This window comes from Suncus etruscus, chromosome 8 (genome assembly GCF_024139225.1).
Source record: "Suncus etruscus isolate mSunEtr1 chromosome 8, mSunEtr1.pri.cur, whole genome shotgun sequence".
Taxonomy (NCBI): Eukaryota; Metazoa; Chordata; class Mammalia; order Eulipotyphla; family Soricidae; genus Suncus; species Suncus etruscus.
In genome coordinates this window covers 12,890,294-12,910,868 of record NC_064855.1, presented here as the reverse complement: position 1 = coordinate 12,910,868, position 20,575 = coordinate 12,890,294, and the positions used below count along the sequence as shown (strand labels likewise).

Genomic DNA, 20,575 nt, shown 5'->3' with positions numbered 1-20,575 from the left:
CTATGCCTTCAGGGAACCCCCTCTGGGAACCCTGCAATGACAACTGTGACCTGACACCCCATGAAGCTGCAGAGTCCTTTGGGGGAGCTTGGCCAGTGTCAGAACCAAGAATAGGACGCCCCACTGAAAATGGGTGGCATAGGCATTGCCACCTTCTGCAGAATTGTTCTTCTGATAAGCTCCCTTTGGGCATAGAGTTTCCAGGTGATCACTATTACTTCCAGCCCAGATGTGACAAACTGACAAATTATCTCCACTATGTTGAGAACAAGTGTGATCCATCCCCAAACACCAAATAAACTTCCTCTAAGTGCTAACCCAGCAAACCACCTAGGCATGTGGCTGGGAGACCAAGTCCTCATCACCCCTTGGTCTAGCAATTAATGAGGAAAACCTGCCCCCCAGCTTTCTCACCCTGTAGATGCCCTACGGCAGGAAACAAAAGCTTTCTAGAGTCAAACCCTAGAGACTTCAGGATGACTTTAACTACAGCGTAAAGTTAGCCCATCTTGACAAAAGGGATTTTAGTTTGCAAAATTATAAAAAAGCACCAGGAAACTACAAAGACATTTTCCTTTTCACCAGCTCGGTTCCCTGGCTAGCATCATTCTTGAGTTGTCCTTGGGCAAAAAAATGTAAGCTCCTCTTGCTATGCAAAATAGCATAAATGGAAAAAAGCAACTTGCCTGAACTAGGAAAGGATGAAAATTTGAGCAATTCCAAGTTATCCAAGTAACTGGGCGTCCTTAGCCATGAACACAGGAAGGAAACTCACAGCCCTGGAAGAGAAGCACGGAGGGAGGCAGAAACCTCCAGGTGCTTGCTGAGGATGGGCTTGACGTTCATCCAGGGGCTGGAGAGAGGTGGAGGAGACCCCTATCAAGTGCTAACAGCATTCAAGGCCTCTGGGGTGAGCAGATGGTCAGTGCTCATCTATCCCTGCAAATGCCTGCCTTGCCCTCCAAGGCTCGTCATCGTCTTCACACTGGTGACCGAGCTGGCCTATATGGCAGTGCAAGAAGGGACAGGATGTTAGTCCTCATCAGGGTACAGCTGGCACGACAATGGCACACCCACCATCCATCCTCTGCTCTTTGCGAAAATGGGATGGACAGTCAGGCATTGGCATCTTCCATGTTCCACAGCCTGCAGTGGGGCAGCAATGCCTGGGGCTTCCAGCCTGGCGGCTAAGTGACACAATCCCTTGGATGCAGGGTCCTGTACCCAAGCTTGTGCTCAGTGCAATGGCCTTGACCCCAAGCCCCAGACCCCATGTCTGAGCTCAGACAGGCCCCGTTCTGATAGCTCCAAAGTTCGGGTCACTTTATCAGTTTCCTCTTCTTTCAATGCCAGGAGGCTGGAGTCAAATTTACAGACTCACCCAAGCTGGCAAAGAGCTCCATGGCAGAGGTGACGAGCATCCATCTGCAGCCTTGGGGGTTTTAAGTGGGGTCTGTGGCTGATGCACTTGGTCATAAAAAGGAAATGCTTTTATCACTTTGCATTCGAGGCAGGTGGTCATGCAAAAATGAAGCCTGATTTAGGCAGTATCCCATACTTGTCGTAAGAACGGTCATGGGAGGAAAAGGTGATTTTATTGCAAATATCTTCTTCCTTGGAAAACCGTCTAGCGTTTTAGCCAAATGAGTTCCAATGTTTGGAGTAAAAATGAGGTATAGTCAACCCTCTACCAGATTTACAATCTAAGTGTATGATAGTAGGTCCTCTTTTGTCTCACATTTATTTAGAATTAAATAATGGACAGAATTCAAAAAGATTTTTAATTGCACCAAAAGGAGACCAGGACGTTTCTAAAGTGGTGCCAATTTCTGGGTAAGTGAAATTGCATGCTTTTACTCAGAAACAGGGGGTGATCAGTTGAAGTAGAGAAAAGACCAGCTGGTTTTGACCTTTTCAATGGTTGGTATGTTGATGAGTTGGCAAGTTGACTTCTTCCAGCCCCCTAGCAAAACAACCCACCTGCTGGAGGAGCTTGCAATGGCCAGTCAGTCAGAACAGGCATTATGAAAAGGTCAAGACGGGAGAAGGACCAGATTTCACAAGGCTGGATAACATTTGAAATTCCACTTCCTCATTATCGTGGGACAAATAGCAGTGGGTAAATGGTGTACAAGTAATGCCTATGATAAACTGGAGGTGCTATTTTAGTCTAATTTCAAGTCTGTGGTTGGCCTTTCCAGGGCTAAGATTTCACTTAAAATATCCAGAAGTTTTGAAGCAGAGACATGAATGCTTCTCTACGTTGTTGGGACTTATAGAACTTTAGCTTAGAGCAAATTTTTCTATAGATAGTGCATTCTTACCAACTCCTTGGTACTCAGAACTGAGGAAACTAATAGTAGAACATTCACTAAATGGTGTTTGTATACCAAACAAGAAACTGCAGTTACTCTTAAGGACAAATGTGAGGAAGGGGTGAGAAGGAGAATTCAGAAGGTAGACTGTACTAATTCGTCCAGTGAAACAGTGGAGTAGCTTTTGCTACTGTTCTGAAGATTGGACAGAAGACAAATTTACATCTTTCTAAACAATGCTTTCAAAAAGTAAAACTAGAATAAAAGGTAAAATATTTAAATACATTTTCTCAGATAAGATCTATGTTATAGTAATATCAAAAGATGAAATCGGCTACTGTGAAGCTACAAGTTTAAGGATAAAAGCAAATCTTTTACCAAAGACTATTTTGGACCAATTTAAACATTCTATTGAGGTCTGGACCATGAATCTATTTCAATTCTGAGAGACAACAATTCTAAGGAACAAGGGATAGGGATATCGTAAGTTTATTTGAATGACAGAGGATGGAAAATTGTAATGTTTGAAGAGGAAAATCTATAGAGCTATAGGAAATTTAATTCCTAGAGAAGGTTAAAATTATACAAAGAAAATATGCCCCTCATGAATAAAAACTAATACACTGGGGTTGGGCAACAAGGCTCAAATACTGTGTGGAAAGCAAAGGGATTGAATGCTATGAAAGACACAGACAGGATTCCAAATAATAATAAAATCTGAGCACATTAATATTTCCATCAATTTAACTAAGAATGTTGTGGCATATGTATCATGAGGAATGACAGAAGCTATTACTGAAATGAGATTAGAATATTTCTGAAATATCAACAGAAGCTTATAGTTGGTAACATTCCCATCTAAAATAGATGACACTGATACTACACAATCAACATTCTAGTGGGAATAGCATACAGATATTAGGCTTGATAATTTTACATTGATCTTTTTCCCTTGGAGTTTTTTTATGATGGTCATATCAATTAATTTTCCTCACTTCCAAGTATAATGTCAACCTTCTTTCCTCTCTGTCTCTCTAAGAGGCTGTGTCTGGGTTTTCTAATACTTGTGGACACCAGACTATAAATTTATTTTACAAATCAATGGGTAAATGGTGTACAAGTAATGCCCATGATAAGCTGGAGGTATTATTTCAGTCTAATTTAATATCTTTGCTCACTGCTATTGAAGTATTTATACCTCATCTTCCTCATGCTCTCATGATTCAAGGAGCCATCAAGAACTTGTTCTGATGCAAGACTGATTCCAGATTAAGAGTTAAATTTCTCACTTTGGAGATCTTAGACAGATTTGGATAGATCTAGAGTAGGAACAAAGATCTTGAAAGCCATGCTTACTTATTGAAAGAACAGAGTATTTTTTTTTTGTTGTTGTTTTTGGGCCACACCCAGCGGTGCTCAGGGGTTACTCCTGGCTGTCTGCTCAGAAATCGCTCCTGGCAGGCACGGGGGACCATATGGGACACCAGGATTTGAACCAACCACCTTTGGTCCTGGATCGACTGCTTGCAAGGCAAACGCTATCTCTCCGGGCCCAAGAACAGAGTATTTTTTAATGGAAAAATTATCATTTCTTAGGCTTTAAAACAGAATGTCCAGGTTCTAAGTACCATATAGGAATAGATTAACAAATTAGCAGAAAGACAGAAACTCTTAAAAAGAAGAAAATGACAGAAATGCAACAGTGAACAAAAATAAAAAAAATATCTTTATTCTTTAGTGTGGCTAAAGTTCATTAGTCCAACTAAGGAAAGAAACAACAAACTTGAAGATATTTCAGTTAAAACTCAAAAGTTAGGGGCCGGGCGGTGGCGCTCGAGGTAAGGTGCCTGCCTTACCTGCGCTAGCCTAGGAGACAGACCGCGGTTCGATCCCCCAGCGTCCCATATGGTCCCCCAAGCCAGGAGCGACTTCTGAGCGCATAGCCAGGAGTAACCCCTGAGCGTCACCGGGTGTGGCCCAAAAACCAAAAAAAAAAAAAAAAAAAAAATCAAAAGTTAAAATGAAAAGAGAAAAGAATAAAAATAACAATAATCAAGAACTGTGGGAGGATTAGAGAACATAGGGCAGCAAATACAGACGCCAAACTTGTTTTCTTTCTTGTCTAGTATACAGCCTGGATCTCTGTCTTCTTCCATAACTTTGTCTCTTGGTAGTAGCAGCCTAACCTTCACCCCAATTTTTAAGACTAATTGAAGAATTAAGAGGATTATTGATAGCTGATTCTCAATTAGAGAACTATTGACTATTCTCAAGTTATTGGTTATATTAATATGACTCAGTGAGTCTAGGTACGGTTGATTGATAAGATGATATCCAGAGCTTTTTTCTTTGTCCATTAGTAATAGTATGTACATACTGATTTCCTAGAAAAATCTTGTGGACCTGGAAGTCATAATAGTTGACCTAGATTTGTCTGATAATAGATAGATGATAAATTGGTATCAAAGCAAAACAATTCTGTAATCAGTGATAATTGTAAGAGGACATTATTGGCTTAAAAACAATAATTATAGGGGATCAGGAAATATGGAGTCATGGTTTTCCTTACCCTTAATATGTCATTTCCTAAGCAAGCATTTAAATATTAAAATGAGTAAATATTTACGAGTAAATATTAAAATAAGAGCTAATATCTGCTAAGTGCTTACTAGATGCTCAGAATTTTATTTAATCCTTTATATAAATACTTTGATTCCTGCAATAACCTTGAGTTAAAGTGAGTTCTGATATCTCATACCACTAATGAGAAAGTAGAAAATCTGAGATATCTAGTAATTCATACATATAATTTTTATGGTTTTAGGAAGCAACACTTGCACATTTTTTTCCTCAAAAAATAACCTTGATCGCATTTGAAGAAAAATATTTTTTGCACAAAGAAAAATTAAATACTAATTTAGAGATAAGAGTGAGGGGCTAGAGGAATAGTTGGAGATGGAGAGAGAAAGAAAAATTTTAATTAGCTCTAAATATAGTACTTTTACAAAAACAATGAATTAATTGGTCATTGCAAAAACAGAGATTTTATTTTTCTAATCTTGGTCTCTGAGCAGAATGAGTTCACTGAGAAATAGAAAAGTTGGTATTTACTTGATTTTATGACTTTCTGCTGAACCTTGGTCACACTCACAAGTCTTTCTTGCATTATAATTACCACCACCCACAAGTTCTCCTCACATGTTTTCATATATATGGAATACTAGATAGAAGAAGATATAATATCTTGGGTGACTAAATCTTAGACCAAAAGCTGTAGATCACAGGATATATCTTATGATGTTATGTGCCCAAGAATACAAAAGTGATGGTCTTCAAGTCCTTGAAGAGCCCATTAATTAGCATAAGGAACTATTAAGCACAGTGTATGTCCTGTCACACTGATAACCTGTTAGATAGTTGCAAGACTTTATGTGTCTATGTAGGTAGAACTAGCTCCCTCCTCTCACTTTTCAGGGGTCTCAAACTCAATTTACCCGGGGGCCACAGGAGGCAAAGTCAGGGTGATCCTTGAGTGCAAAGTCAGTAGTAAGCCATGAACATTGGGGGTGTGTGACCCAAACAACTAAAACAAAACAAAACAAAACAAAAAAAGATTCCTCTAGGGCAGGGCCACAAAATGTTGTATGGAGGGCCGCAAATGGCCTGCGGGCTGCGTGTTTGAGACCCCTGCAAGTTTAAATCATGGTAAAAGCACATGACTTGCCAGTAGACATTATCTTGCATGGTAGTTCCTATCAATGGAGAGTAAGAGTAGCCTGGTGTCCTGGAAGGATTAGTGACTTTTATCCAGGCCGCACAGGAAAGAACACTACATATGGTTGTAGGGAAGAAAGAGCAGGGATATGTGAGTATATGTGTAGACAAAGTCCTCAAACTTTGAAGGGCTTTGAAGTTAACATGTTACTTAATTAATGGGACCTGACTTTATTATTTAATATGTGGCTGTGGACAGTCTGAGTCTCAGCTTCTTTATATTCATAACAAAGAACCTAATACCTAAAGTCTGTGCTATTATAGACTTGTCATGATATAAGTACTTAGTGATGCACTTGGCAAACAGGAGTTGGCCAATATGTTAACTTCCGTGACTAGCCATCCAGCTTCTTCATAGATAGGATTATAGACAGGAGAGTCTTGGTATAATGATCGTTGAGAGTGAGGGCCCAAAAATTATTCCTTTATCAAAGCTCTGGATTCTATCATCCCTGAAGCAGTCCCTTAGCACTCAGACTGACTTGTTCCCATTTGATATGCAACTTGATGGCTTGGATGATCTAGTTTCTTATCACACTCCTCTGTTGCTTCTTTCCATGATTGCTTTCAGCATTTTGGATTCTTTGAATCAGTGAATGGGATTATCGAGAGATTCATTAGACAAAATCTGATAATCTGTAGTACCTCTCAAAGGTACTACAGTATTTGGACAAAAGGACAAAATTATCAAGAAAAGGCCCACACCATTACCCGACTGAGAATTTTCTCTGTACTCTAACCTACATTTAGCTGTACCTGCATTTGAGTCCATCATAAACTCCCAAATCAGAACAGGATATCTCAAGTCGCTACTCTGAAGGCCTTCAAAGACCCACTTTGCCTTTTAGGTCAATTATATGGCTACATAAATAACAATAGTCAAATGTTCCTTTTCCTTTTTTTTTTTTTTTTTTTTTTTTTTTTGGTTTTTGGGCCACACCCAGCAGTGCTCAGGAGTTACTCCTGGCTGTCTGCTCAGAAATAGCTCCTGGCAGGCACGGGGGACCATATGGGACACCGGAATTCAAACCAACCACCTTAGGTTCTGGATCGGCTGCTTGCAAGGCAAACACCGCTGTCCTATCTCTCCGGGCCCCCTTTTTCTTTTCTTGCTTTGTGGGTATCCCCAAACCTCTTGGCCTCTCCACGGCCTTTGTTGGAGCAGAAAGTGCCTCCCTGAGCAGATCTGCAAAGGATTATTCTGGTCGAGGCAACCTGAGGTCAAGAAACTACACACAGTGGCAGTCCAAGAAGCAGAGAAGCCTGAGGCTTGGGTTTTAAGCTCCCACTCTGCCAACCTCCTCACCAGCATTTCCGCAGAACAATACCCACCATTGATGCAAGGCAGAACAAAGAAACTTCTCCAATATTTCTCTCTTTGCCTTTCTCTACCCACTCTGCCTTGCTTCCTGTTTCTCTCATCATGGAAATGCGTTCATCTGTCACACGGAAAGCTGCCCCCACTGTCTTAGGTGCCGAGCACTTCCATCACAGCAGCTGCTGCCACCAGACCCAGAGCCAAGCTCCTCATTTGTTTTGGCTAACGCTGAAAAATCCGTTTCGGCATCCCCTAGAACAAAATGGTGCACGGGAACAAAGCCAAGCCGGGGAAGAGAAGCAAAGCAAAGTTGCAACAGATTATTTGTCTGCTAAAACAGAAGGAGAAAGATAGCAAAGCCTGGATTCTGTTCGAGTCCAGCCTCCCCAACATATTCTCTATTTGCAACACAGATGATTTCCCGCTAATATCATTCAACAGGTGCTCAACTGTAGCTTTTCTGATGATTAATCATTGTAGCCTGGGCAACAGAACAGAGGAAGTTACCAAGGCCTCTTCCAGAATTCTTAAGTTCTTCCTACTGGGTCTAGCCCAGTAGACATCTAGATATGTGATGGGCACTTGCTAATGGTAAATATAAAGAGAAAGATACCATTATTGTTAGGTTCCCAAAGCCCACTGTGCAGAACTTTGTCTCATCACATGCCACACTGATAGGAAAGGATTTGCATTTGTATCCCAAATGGAAGCTCTTAGCTCCTTAAGAGAAGTCTCTTCATTCTCAATTTTTAGAAAATAGCACCTACTAGACAAACAATAATTAGAATCAGACCATCTATTTGTTAAGCTAAATTGACAGAAAAACACAACTTTGTCTTTGCATTTCATTAGGGAAGCCTGTGGGGAAAGTATGGTGTTTTGTTTTCTTGTTTTTTTTTTTCTGGCAATTTCTCAGTGTGCCATTTATCTTAGAAACTGCACTTAGGGTTTTAGTTTTTAATTTCATTTTCAATGAAAACCAAGGCTGCACAGGTGTATATTATTTAATTTGGTCATTAAGCTAAACCTATTGGTGACTTAGCTGGCTCAACTTAGTTGATAAAAGTAGAGCTTAGAAATATGACCAAAAATAGAAATTATTTCTATTTTTTTCCTGTATTTATCAAAAAGTGGTGAACTTCACCCTTGCCCCTTGCAAATTGCAGGTCTGATTAGAGAAGGTAACAAGCCCCAATCTCCAAGTAGGCAAAAAAAAAAAAAAAAGAAAGGAAGGAAGAAGGAAGGAAGGAAGGAAGGAAGGAAGGAAGGAAGGAAGGAAGAAATTAATAAAAATTTCAAAAGCCTGCAATGCCTTAGCAATATTGACAATAATACAACTCAAATAATACAACTCAAAAGCCAAATCTTTTGTTTGTTTTGGGGCCACAGCCGACAGTGCTCAGGGATTACTCCTGATTCTGTGCTCAGGAATTACTCCTGGCAGTGAGCAGGGGCCCATAGAGGATGACTGGGATATAACCCGTTAGCCATGTACAAGGCCAATGGACTACCCCCTGTGCTATTGCTCCAGCCCCCTCAGTCTGCACCGTTTTTTACAGGCTTGTTATTACATTGACCTGTCTCCTCAGGATAAAGAGACATCTCAGAAATATCTAAAGTAGATACTTTTCTAGAACCAGACAAATCAGCATTCAGCAGCAGTCCTCTGTGATTGTTCTGTGATGTTTGATACCTGAATTGCCAAATCTCAGGTGAAGGTGTGGTGCGGTGGACCAAATGACTAGCGACCAGCTTATCCCAAAGGCCAGGTATAGTGTCCATTTTCAAAGCTTGGAGGTGGATGGGAACCTTCCTTTAGAGGATGGATCTGTTTGGGTGGACTCTCTTCCCAAACCTTAACCATGACTGTGAACAAAAACACCCTCTGTGAGACAAAATGAGCTTCCCATGGCCCTGCTCTACTGCTAAAGGCACTTAGTGCTCTCCTGATCTTCTATGAAAGAAGAGGAGAAAATCTAATCTCCTTCAGCTCACCTGGTACATCCGTAGCTCATTTTCCGCATGTTTTTAGAGTTTGTTCCATAGTCTTTCTGCAGTGAATACATCCATTTATTTTGCCTGGCACATTGTATTCAACACGCCAACTAATCTGATAACATTTGGTAAAAATTATTACATTTAGCCAAGTCTAGGAGCAGGATTATTTAATTCTGAGATGCTACCTCATTTGATCAAAATGCTTTTTTTTTTTTAATTTAGTTTCATGTTGCTTAGTTCTGTTGGGTTCCTATCACACATGATATCATGCAATAAAGGACAATTGCTTAAACATCTTGGTAATTGAACTCTGCCTTAGAAGATGTTGGATTTGGGGACATCAGGTTTGTTATTTCCAGATGGCTATTTGGCATTGTGTAGTCACAGTCTACGTCGGGGAACATTTTAAGAATTAACATTATTGGAGCAGAAATAGAAGATTATTCTCCGGCATAAATTTGACACTTATGTCAGCTAAGCATTGGATCAAAATAAATCACTCTTTTTTCCCTAAAAGCTCATTGCACTTGGAAATTTCTGCATAATGCATGGAAACCTGTGACAATGCATCATAAGCCAAACTCCTGACTCACTACTGAAGATTGTGTATGTGCCTATACAAATCAGGAGCCTCAGAGACAAAAGAGTGGAACCAACATTGTAGGTGATCATAGGTGTCCATTTGTCAACCAAGGTGATGGTAGAATTCTAATTTAGAATACTAAACACTTAGCCCAATTTGTTCCGGCTAAAAACACCAAGTATTGTCCACCTACTCTAGCAGCCCGGGGGGTGATGGTGGGGTATATGGGTTGTAGAAAGGGAACTGGAATAGGGGGAGGACATAGTTGGTGATGGGTATTCCCCTGACTCAATGTTAATATGTATCTAAAATACTACTGTGAAAGATATGTAAGCCATTATGGAAAAAATATGTTTTTAATCAGAAACTTTCTTTGACTTACATGTATTATTGTTATATCAATTATATTATATGTTATGTTATGTCACTATATTATGTTATGTTAGTTTACCTCATTATGTTAATCAATTTTGTCTCGAATAAATTCTTACAATAAAAAAAACACCAAGTATTAAATACTTATTCCAAGGGAAAACTACATCAATCTTAATCTGTGAGATACTATGCCTGTTAATTTTCTTCCTTTATATTCCAGTATCCTAAAGTATTTTCTTAAGACTGAGGCTTAGATCTTTATGGTACAAGGACAGGATTGGGAAGAACTTGACTCAGTTTCTTCGGGGATTAGTTCTTGAACTCCAGAGAAGTATTTTTGAAAGTGGCTTTACGGATGGATGAAAATTTTTGTGTGACATTGGATACTGAAAACCCATGAGGGAGTCCGTCTGGACTGGTCAGTGTCAGGAACATTAACAACAGTTGCCTCTTCTTATCCACCAGGTGAGAACTACATGTGAATTCAGTTCTGTTGTGGCAGACTAACTTGGAATACAATTTAGATGGTGGGAGTCATTTATTTGACTTAAAATCCACATGATGGGTATTTTTTTTCTCTCTTCTTTTTGGATGAGGGGTTGGGCCACACCCGGTGATACTCAGGGGTTACTCCTGGCTATGCACTCAGAAATCGCTTCTGGTTTGGGGGATCATATGGGATGCCGGGGGATCGAACTGCAGTCCATCCTAGATCAGTTGCATGCAAGGCAAATGCCCTACTACTGTGCCACCACTCCGGCCTCTAGATTTTTTTTCTATACTGAATAAATGGCACTAACAGGACTTGGTAGTAAAGCATTGTGATGCCATTGGCCCTTCTCCCAGTGTGGTGGGCTCCATGAACTCTTGGGATGTGGCATGTTACAATGTCCTCTTAATTTTATTATCAGAAAGCTCTGTTTGAGAATTGACCTATAGCAAGTGGTGTGCCTGAGGATGTCTGCTCTGAAACTTGCATATTAAGGTGGTGGTTCTCAAGCATTTCTCACTCAGGACCCCTAGTATACTCTTGAAATTGTTGAGAATGGCCAAGAATTTCTGTCTGGGAGTATGTGGATATGGCCCCATTAGAAATTTAAACAATAAGTATTTATTTACTTAAAAATTAGAGTTCTAGGACTGGAGTGGTAGGACAATGGTGGGGTGCTTGCCTTGTACATAACTAACTCAGGTTTAAGCCCTAGCATGCAAATGATTCTCTGAACACTTCCAGAAGTGTTCTCGGAGTGCAGAGCAGGGGTAAGCCCTGAGCTGGAGATCAAGAATGACTTTAAAATAAAGAAAAGATGCTGAGTGAAATGAGTCAGAGATAGAGAGATAGACATAGAATATGTTATGTTCTTATGGAACATAAAAGAGGGCCAAAGGACCAGCCCATGATATGAAGCTTACTACAAAGAGCAGTGAGTGAAATTGGAGGACTAACTGCTTTGACAACCACCATGACAATAAATATGAGAGACCAATAGAATGCTTGTCCTGAAGACAGAAGGGAGGAGGGAAATGGGGAACATTGGTGGATGGAAAGTTATACTGGTGAAGGGTAATGTACATTTGATACCTGAAACCCAACTGTGAATATTCCTGTAACCATTGTGCTTAAAATAAAAAAATATTATTAAAGAAAAAATAAAAAAGTAAAGAAAAATTTATAGTTCTAAATAAGTTCAGGCTGACATAAAAATGACTTATAGAAAAGCTAATATTTGAAGCTAAAATAAGCAGCAGTTTTTATTTATTTATTTATTTGTAAATTTTAATTATTTTAACAAGTTTAATCATGTATATACCTTCTAACTAGTATCTCACACTTCATGTTGCCAGTAGGGAATGCCACTGTGTGTTCAAGGGAGTGAGTGTGACAAGGGACATATTTTGTTATCTCTATGAAGATGGTTTGGGCCTGGTGGAGAGACTACCAGGGATCTGTAGATCACATGGGGAACTCCTGTCTTTAGAAGTAAAATGAAGAGTTGTAATTAATGTTACCTGAATGTTATTCTGTGCTGTTTGGTGTCTCAGTGTTTGTCATGTGATTCAATCCTGGAATCAACTTTGTGATGTTGATAATTCAGATTCCTTGTCCCAAAAGACTGGGGCATAAAGAAGTGACTTCTCATGATCATTCATCTAGCTTGGAGTTTCTCCAACTCCTTTGATCTGTTGTTGACTTTTCAGAAAACACACAAGCAGAAATTCTCAGTGTCCTCCTGAACCTCTGCCTTCTTGAAGAGAACAAACAAAAAACATCCGCATGCACCCAAGGCTGCTAGTTTCCCCTATTATTCCAGCACTCACTGAGGAGTGGTAGCACCCATTTTGGAAAACCTTGATCTAGTTACTCAAAGGTACAGTTGAGGTGGAACCCCAGTAGCACAGTTCAAAGTTCACATTAATGGTAGTAGTGTTTAGTGTTTGGGGTACTTAACATGTGAAATTCTGGACAAGTTTACTACCTCTTTGTGCCCTCACACAGATACGTATTATGCTTAATATTATTATTATCATTATAGGATAAGGAAACTGAGTTGACTGAAGCAGAATCTAGTGTAAGCAAAAGTTATATAAGCCCTCTATAAAGCTTAGCAGTTGTAATAATTAAATGGAATACAGTTCCAAGATGAGGTGAGGTGGTATGATGGCAGGATAAGATGTTGTTTCTGTAGTAGTGAGTTGTCTAGAATGGTTCATCTTCAGGACTGTGTGCACCCAAACATTTCAAATATAAGTCAGAGGCATCATTATGATTGCCAATTTCGATTCTGCATCTTCCTTGGACATATTGGAGGTTACTGAGATGAGTAGACACTGTTTGTTAGTTAAGTAATCTGTGCATGGAAGGAAATTAAATCATCATTTCTTTCATTATTTTTCTTCCAGAGAATCTTGTGGCCTTGCGATTTTTGTAGTGCCTCCGTGACTTAATTATCATATTCTGCCCTATGGATCTTACATCTCTGTGCTGATTATGCCAGACCTTCCTCTGCTTACTTCCCTCTGACTGGATCCACCCAGTGGAGACCAAGGAATTGGCAAGGTTTCTAAAAGGATTTCATAGCTAAGGGATGACTGCTTCTCAGAGTTGAGAAATTGTAACGCCATTTGTTATGAGGATACTTTGCTCATGGGCTTTCTTTTCATGTGAGTTTACATTTGAGAGCTTCACTCTCAACTGGATTTTTAAAAATCCTGAAGAGGAAACCAAATATGGCTGTTTCAATTCTTATAAAGTTGCTTTAAATGTTTGGAAATTCTAGTCATGCTTGATATGACCTAATTTAAAACACATTGGGAAGTGCAAATGAGCTAAACCTGGGTGGCTTCAGCTTTTTTTTTTTTCTTGTAGGAGTTTACTTTTTTGTTATTTTCATCTAGATTCAGGCCCCAATGTTGTTTATATTCTTCAGCTGACATATATCTCCCATTAAATAAGTAGGAAACCCATCAAAAAATAATATCATAAAAAAGGTAAAGGACGGTCAGAGAGATAGCATGGAGGTAGGGAGTTTGCCTTGCACGCAGAAGGACGGTGGTTCAAATCCCGGCATCCCATATGGTCCCTTAAGCCTGCCAGGAGCATAGAGCCAGGAGTAACCCCTGAGCGCTACCGGGTGTGACCCAAAAACAAAAACAAAAACAAAAAAAAAGGAAAAAGTATTTGAGAAAGAAAAGAACTATAAATCAGTATGGTCATAAATCATTAACTCAATAAACTATTATAGCTTCTAATAGCTAACCTAGGGAATAGACAAAATCTTCCCATCACACTAGTAAGGGCTTCACTTTTGGATCTGACTCCTGCCCTTCCTTTGTGCCTCTTCCTCATTCTTTCTAGTCTTGTCCTGTATGTTCTTGGTAGTTATCCAGTAACCACACTGCAACTCACATCAGGAATTCACCTCTGGGGCCGGAGAGATAGCATGGAGATAAGGCGTTTGCCTTGCATGCAGAAGGATGGTGGTTCAAATCCCGGCATCCGCTTATGGTCCCCCGAGCCTGCCAGGAGCGATTTCTGAGTGTAGAGGCAGGAGAAACCCCTGATCGCTGCCCGGTGTGACCCAAAAAAACAAACAAACAAAAAAGGAATTCACCCCTTCTTCAGGTCTTTACAACTACTGCCATTTTGTTTTTTAGGCAACTTTTGTTTTGGAAGGAAACTCTTGTTTTGAAATGGCTCTCAGGCAGTGTGTAGACAGAGCAACCAGGTCTAAATGCAGCAAAACTTAATCCAAATGGGTTGGTTGGTTCAGTACTTTAGGTTGGTGACCATCACAGTCACAGCTGTACTTAGGGACTACCAGGACTACATCTGGAGGTATTTGTGGGGCAGTTGTTTGGTTCTGGGGAATCAAACCCAAGCCTTTGGGCATGCAAAACATGTTCCCCTCACCTCCTGAGTTCCATCCCGGGCTTTCAAAATGAAGTATCCTTTAAAACTCAAACTATCAACCCTCTGAGAACTTTTCTTTCTCTCCAGTTTGTATTTCACCACTTCTCTTTTAGATGCCCTCACTTTCTAGCAGTGGTCCTCAAACTATGGCCCACGGGCCACATATTGTATTAGTATCTGTTTTGTTTCTTCATTGCAAAATAAGATCTATGCAGTGTGCATAAGAATTCATTCATAAGTTTTGTTTTTACTATAGTCAGATCCTCCAATGGTCTGAGGGACAGTCAACTGGCCCCCTGTTTAAAAAGTTTGAGGACCCCTGTTAGAGTAACTAGCTCACAGGAACAGTAATTATCTGTTCCCATGTTTGCTCCTTCACTAATTTGCAGGCTCTGGAATGAAGGTTTTCACATCCTTACTATTACTATTACTAATACTATAATAACTAGCCACATAATAATCAACAGTATGTGTCAATTAAGTTAATATTTGAATGTTAAAAATGTCTGCTCTCCACTCATAAACTAGTGGTGATAAACATTCTTGCATTCAACACTTTATCACTGGTGCATTGCCAACTGTGTTTTAAAAAATACAAATATTTCACTCTTTAATTAGGTCAACTCTAGTATATTTATACAACTTGGGTCTTGATTGCAAAGGCATGTCTCAATATCAAAACTCAAAATAGAGACAGAGAAACACTATAGGGGTTAAGGCTTTGCACATGGCCAATCTAGGTTCAATCCCTAGAACCCCATATGATCCACTCAGCCCTGCCAGGAGTGAACTCTGAGCACTGCCAGGTGAGGTTCAAAAAAAAGTGATTAAAATTGGAGAAAAAAAAAACCCAACAACTTATGGTGACTCAGAAATAAATCTTGATGTGTATCTGAGGGTGTTTATAAGAGTGCTAAGAGTATTGAATGAAATGAGAATTTGTTTCAATGAGTGAACTAAAGAAAACCAGATATATACACGCAGAACACAAAGCTGGCTTTCCCTTACACCAAAAATAAAAATTAACCCAAACAAGGGACCTGTGAGGTAGCACAGGGTGGGGTGCAGGCTTTGCATGGAAGGGACTCTGGTTCGATCCCTGGCATCACACAGTCCCTGTAGCTCTGCCACGTGTGGCCCTGGTGTTCTCCAGCAGGGCCAGAATAGTATTGTACTCCCACTTTCTGGGGAACATGGTCCCTGGTTACCAACATTATTCCCCAAAAGTGAAAAAAAAAAAAAAGACATGCAAAGAAAGCACAGGTAACAATTTTTTTTAAGCTAACTTGAACTAAATCAAAATACTTTTTGATGTAGAATTGTGAGGGCCATACCTCACCATGGGAAGGACCTGGCCCTAGTGCTTGTAAAGACATGTGAGGTGGGTATGGAACCCAGAACAGGCTAAGCTATAACCCTAGGCCAAAAGTTTCCTGATTTATTCATTAGGAATTGATAGAAAGTTCAACAGCTGGGTGAGTGATTAAATTTATATTTGATAAAAAAGTACCTTAGTTAAGGGCCATACATAGACACATACATGAAAGGACACACGTGGTTTCAAAAAATATAAACTGGACGGAGTAATATTGTGTCTTTAGTAATTGAAGAAATGTATGACCAGAAATAAAATTTCAGAATTATTCTTATTATTGTTATTTATGGTTGGGAGTATACCAGCAATTAATCTAAAACAAAGGCATTCCTCCATCTTCCTGTTTCCCAAGAACTCTTCCTTTGATATATAAAAGCCTATCTGAATATTACTCCACTCTGCCCTGCCTGATGGGATTGGTATTGGTTGAATACAAAAAGAGGCAGTGCTGGCTTTTGCTTCAGAGAGACAAGGAGACACAGACTGGCTCCTGACTGGCTTGGTTTTAATAACCTTTATATAATAAACTTTCACCACTATCCTGTTTCTTCAGACCTGTCTGCCTGGGGTTGGAGATAGAGTGTGTGGATGACGTCACAAACCATAGATTTTGTTTTATAATGGGGCACACCTAAGGATATTTGGGAGCTGTTTTCAGCTCTTTGCTCAGGACCATGTGGTCCCAGGGATAAAACCCAATCCATTCACACACAAAAATATATGCTCAATCCAGTAAGCTATATCTTGGACCTCAGAATTAATTTTCTTGACATACGTTATATAAACCATGTAATGCCACCAAGATTTTTATTCCTTGCTCTTGCCAATTAAAAAGAAACTGGGGTGGGGGAAATAATTTTTTTCTTTTATTTTACAATTTTTTCCCAAAGAGATTTGTAGTATAACTAAAAATAATGAGGGTTACAAAAATACTCCTGGTCAAAAGAAAAAAAGGTAGATGTGGGGTTCAGCTAAATAATGGCCTCCCCAAGAGTCATGTCCTAAACCCTTGGATCCATGAAGGTGACCTAGTATGGCAAAGACTCTGAAGATGCCATCAAGAATCCTGGGGTGAGGAGATTATCCTGCACTGTCTGATTAAGAACCCAACATAATCCCCCAGTGCCCTTCCCAGGTAGGGAAATGACGTGAAGAGGGAAGGTTAATATTAGGATGGAGACAGAATTGGGCTTTTTGAGCTCCAGAACTGATTACAAATTCAACAATATACTTTTTCAAAAATAATTTAAAAATATCCCTAAACCTGGAAATTTCTAAACAAGGCCTGATATGTGCCATATACCTGTGTCTTTTGTGAAAACATCAGGAGTCCAGGGCCCTCTGTAACAGCCTTATTCAGAGCACATCTGTAAATCTGTATTTCATTTTATGTTTTCTTAGAAATATTTTATAGTGTCAACTTAAACCTTTAATATAATGCTTTTATGAGGATGAAAATAGGAATGCAGGACATGCCTTTTTCAGAAATATACAACACCAAATTTCAAAGAATATGGCTTATCTATCATCCACACCCAAGTCTATATTTGATAATGAAATAACATATTTTAAAATGCAGATAAACTAAAAAAATACCTGTTAATTTTATATCCATTGCCTTGTTTCCACTTCTAGAAATGATTGTAGCAGTAAAAGATCAATGTTTGACCATAAAAAAGCACGCTTTAGATGTCAAAACTTGCCAGAAATTTAATCTATGATTTATCTGAAAAAAAAAAAAACACATCTAAAGCATTTCTCTACAAATAAATGAAAGTAGCCTACTGTCTGCTTCATAAAAATAATATGTAGCTGTTCAAAACCCCCCACCAAAAAAAAAGAACAAAGAAAATGGATTCAAGTAAGCTTTGATTGCATATTCACATTATAGAACATCTAGTGATTAAGAAGTAAAGGGAATTTTGACTCTTACTTGGCTGTCTGCTGTTAGGTGTGGCACAAGGAATTGGAACTTGAATACACCTATGTGTCTCATAAGTGGCCTAAAGCAGGTGACTTACTATATACCTCCTGTTGAAACCCAGATTTTTAATATGAGAGATATAAACCTAGAAATAGGAAACATTGGGGAACTAATTGTGAAGGTAGAATTAGTTGCATAGGAGAATGAGCTTCTAATGTTCTTCTATTTTGCTTCCCAGCTCTTGTCTACTAAGAAGGTCTAGAAGCAAGAATAGCATCAGACAGCATGGTATTGGAATAAAGACAGGCCCTCAGATCAGTGGAATAGGCTTGAGTACTCAGAGAATGTTCCCCAGACATACAATCACCTAATTTTTGACAAAGGAGCAAGAAATCCTAAGTGGAGCAGGGAAAACCTCTTCAACAAGTGGTGCTGGCAGAACTGGTTAGCCACTTGCAAAAAAGCAAAAAAACATCATGTACGAAGGTAAAATCCAAATGGATTAAAGACCTTGATATCAGACCTGATACCATAAGGTATATAGAACAACACGTAGGTAAAACACTCCATGACATTGAGACTAAAGACATCTTCAAGGAGGAAACTGCACTTTCCAAACAAGTGGAAGCAGAGATCAACAGATGGGAATACATTAAGCTGAGAAGCTTCTGCACCTCAAAAGAAATAGTGCCCAGGATACAAGAGCCACCCTTGGTGTGGGAGAAACTATTCACCCAATACCCATCAGATAAGGGGCTAATATCCAAAATATACAGGGCACTGACAGAACTTTACAAGAAAAAAAAATCTAATCCCATCAGAAAATGGGGAGAAGAAATGGACAGACACTTTGATAAAAAAAGAAATACAAATGGCCAAAAGACACATGAAAAAATACTCCACATCACTAATCATCAGGGAGATGCAAATCAAAACAATGATGACATACCATCTCACACCACAGAGATTGGCACACATCACAAAGAATGAGAACAATCAGTGCTGGTGGGGATGTGGTGTGAAAGGAACTCTTATCCACTGCTGGTGGGAATGCCGTTTAGTCCAACCTTTATGGAAAGAGATATGGAGATTCCTCCAAAAACTGGAAATTGAGCTCCCATTCGACCCAGCTATACCACTCCTAGGGATATACCCTAGGAACACAAGAATACAATACAAAAATCCCTTTCTCACACCTATATTTATTGCAGCACTATTCACAATAGCCAGACTCTGGAAACAACCAAGATGCCCTTCAACAGATGAATGGCTAAAGAAACTGCGGTACATATACACAATGGAATATTATGCAGCGATCATGAGAGATGAAGTCATGAAATTTTCCTATACATGGATGTACATGGAATCTATTATGCTGAGTGAAATAAGTCAGAGGGAGAGCTAGATGCAGAATAGTCTCACTCACCTATGGGTTTTAAGAAAAATAAGTCATTTTTGCAACAATCCTCAGAGACAAAGAGAGGAGGGCTGGAATTTAAGCTCACTTCATGAAGCTCACCATAAAGAGTGGTGAGTGCAGTTATAGAAATAACTACACTGAAAACTACCATAACCATGTGAATGAATGAGGGGACTGGAAAGCCTGTCTAGAGTACAGGTGTGGGTGGGGTGGGATGGAGAGAGATTTGGGACATTAGTGGTGGGAATGTTGCACTGGTGAAGGGGGGGTGTTCTTTTTATGACTGAAGCCTAATCACAATAATATTTGTAATCAAGATGTTTAAATAAAGATATTAAATAATAAAAGAATAGCATCAGAAGAATGAGCACACATGATCATCAGATACTGATTTCTAAGTACTATTTTTCATGCATGGGAGCCAGGCTGGCTTCACATCTGGGACAATGAAAGTACCATATTAACCCAGAACTTTGATTCGTCTTTGCTAATGGAGAGTTCTTAGAGTTTTCTTTGTTCTTCCTTTTTAAAAATACGGAACGCTTCATGAATTTGCATGTCATCCTCGCGCAGGGGCCATGCTAATCTTCTCTGCAGCATTCCAAGTTTAGTATATGTGCTGCCGAAGTGAGCACCTTATAGTTTTCATTTAGGTGACCATACTTGATATTATGCAAAGTGAGATAACCTAACTATACTTGCCTCGATGTGATGAAGACACCCTTTGTAACTCATATCTATGAGTAAAAAAAAAAATGGTTTAACCTGAATCCAGCCATTTGGAAACAATGAGATAAACCCAGGACATAAGACATCTGTGAGAACCACTAGTTCAGATTCGGGGGTTTGGGTGGAGAGACAGCTTCACAACAAACAACAACAACAACAAAAGATCAGAACTCTATTCTAGAGGACAGAAAGAGGCATAGTCAAAAGAAAGGCTTAAGTCATCATTAGTTTTGAAGAGGGAATGTATAAGAAAGACAGTCTAGATAATTGGAGACATTTTAAAATGACCTACCCATACAGATAATATTGGAATAATGTTAAGTGGTAATTTTGGTTTTATATATTTGATTACG

General features: G+C 39.4%; 1 non-coding gene across 1 annotated transcript; it reads right to left on the bottom strand.

The window, feature by feature from the left end:
- Positions 1-20,021: 20,021 nt before the first annotated feature.
- Positions 20,022-20,128, bottom strand: LOC126017019 (U6 spliceosomal RNA). The gene has a single exon (XR_007498697.1). It is a non-coding gene; the product is annotated as a U6 spliceosomal RNA (small nuclear RNA).
- Between the last annotated feature and the right edge of the window lie 447 nt (positions 20,129-20,575).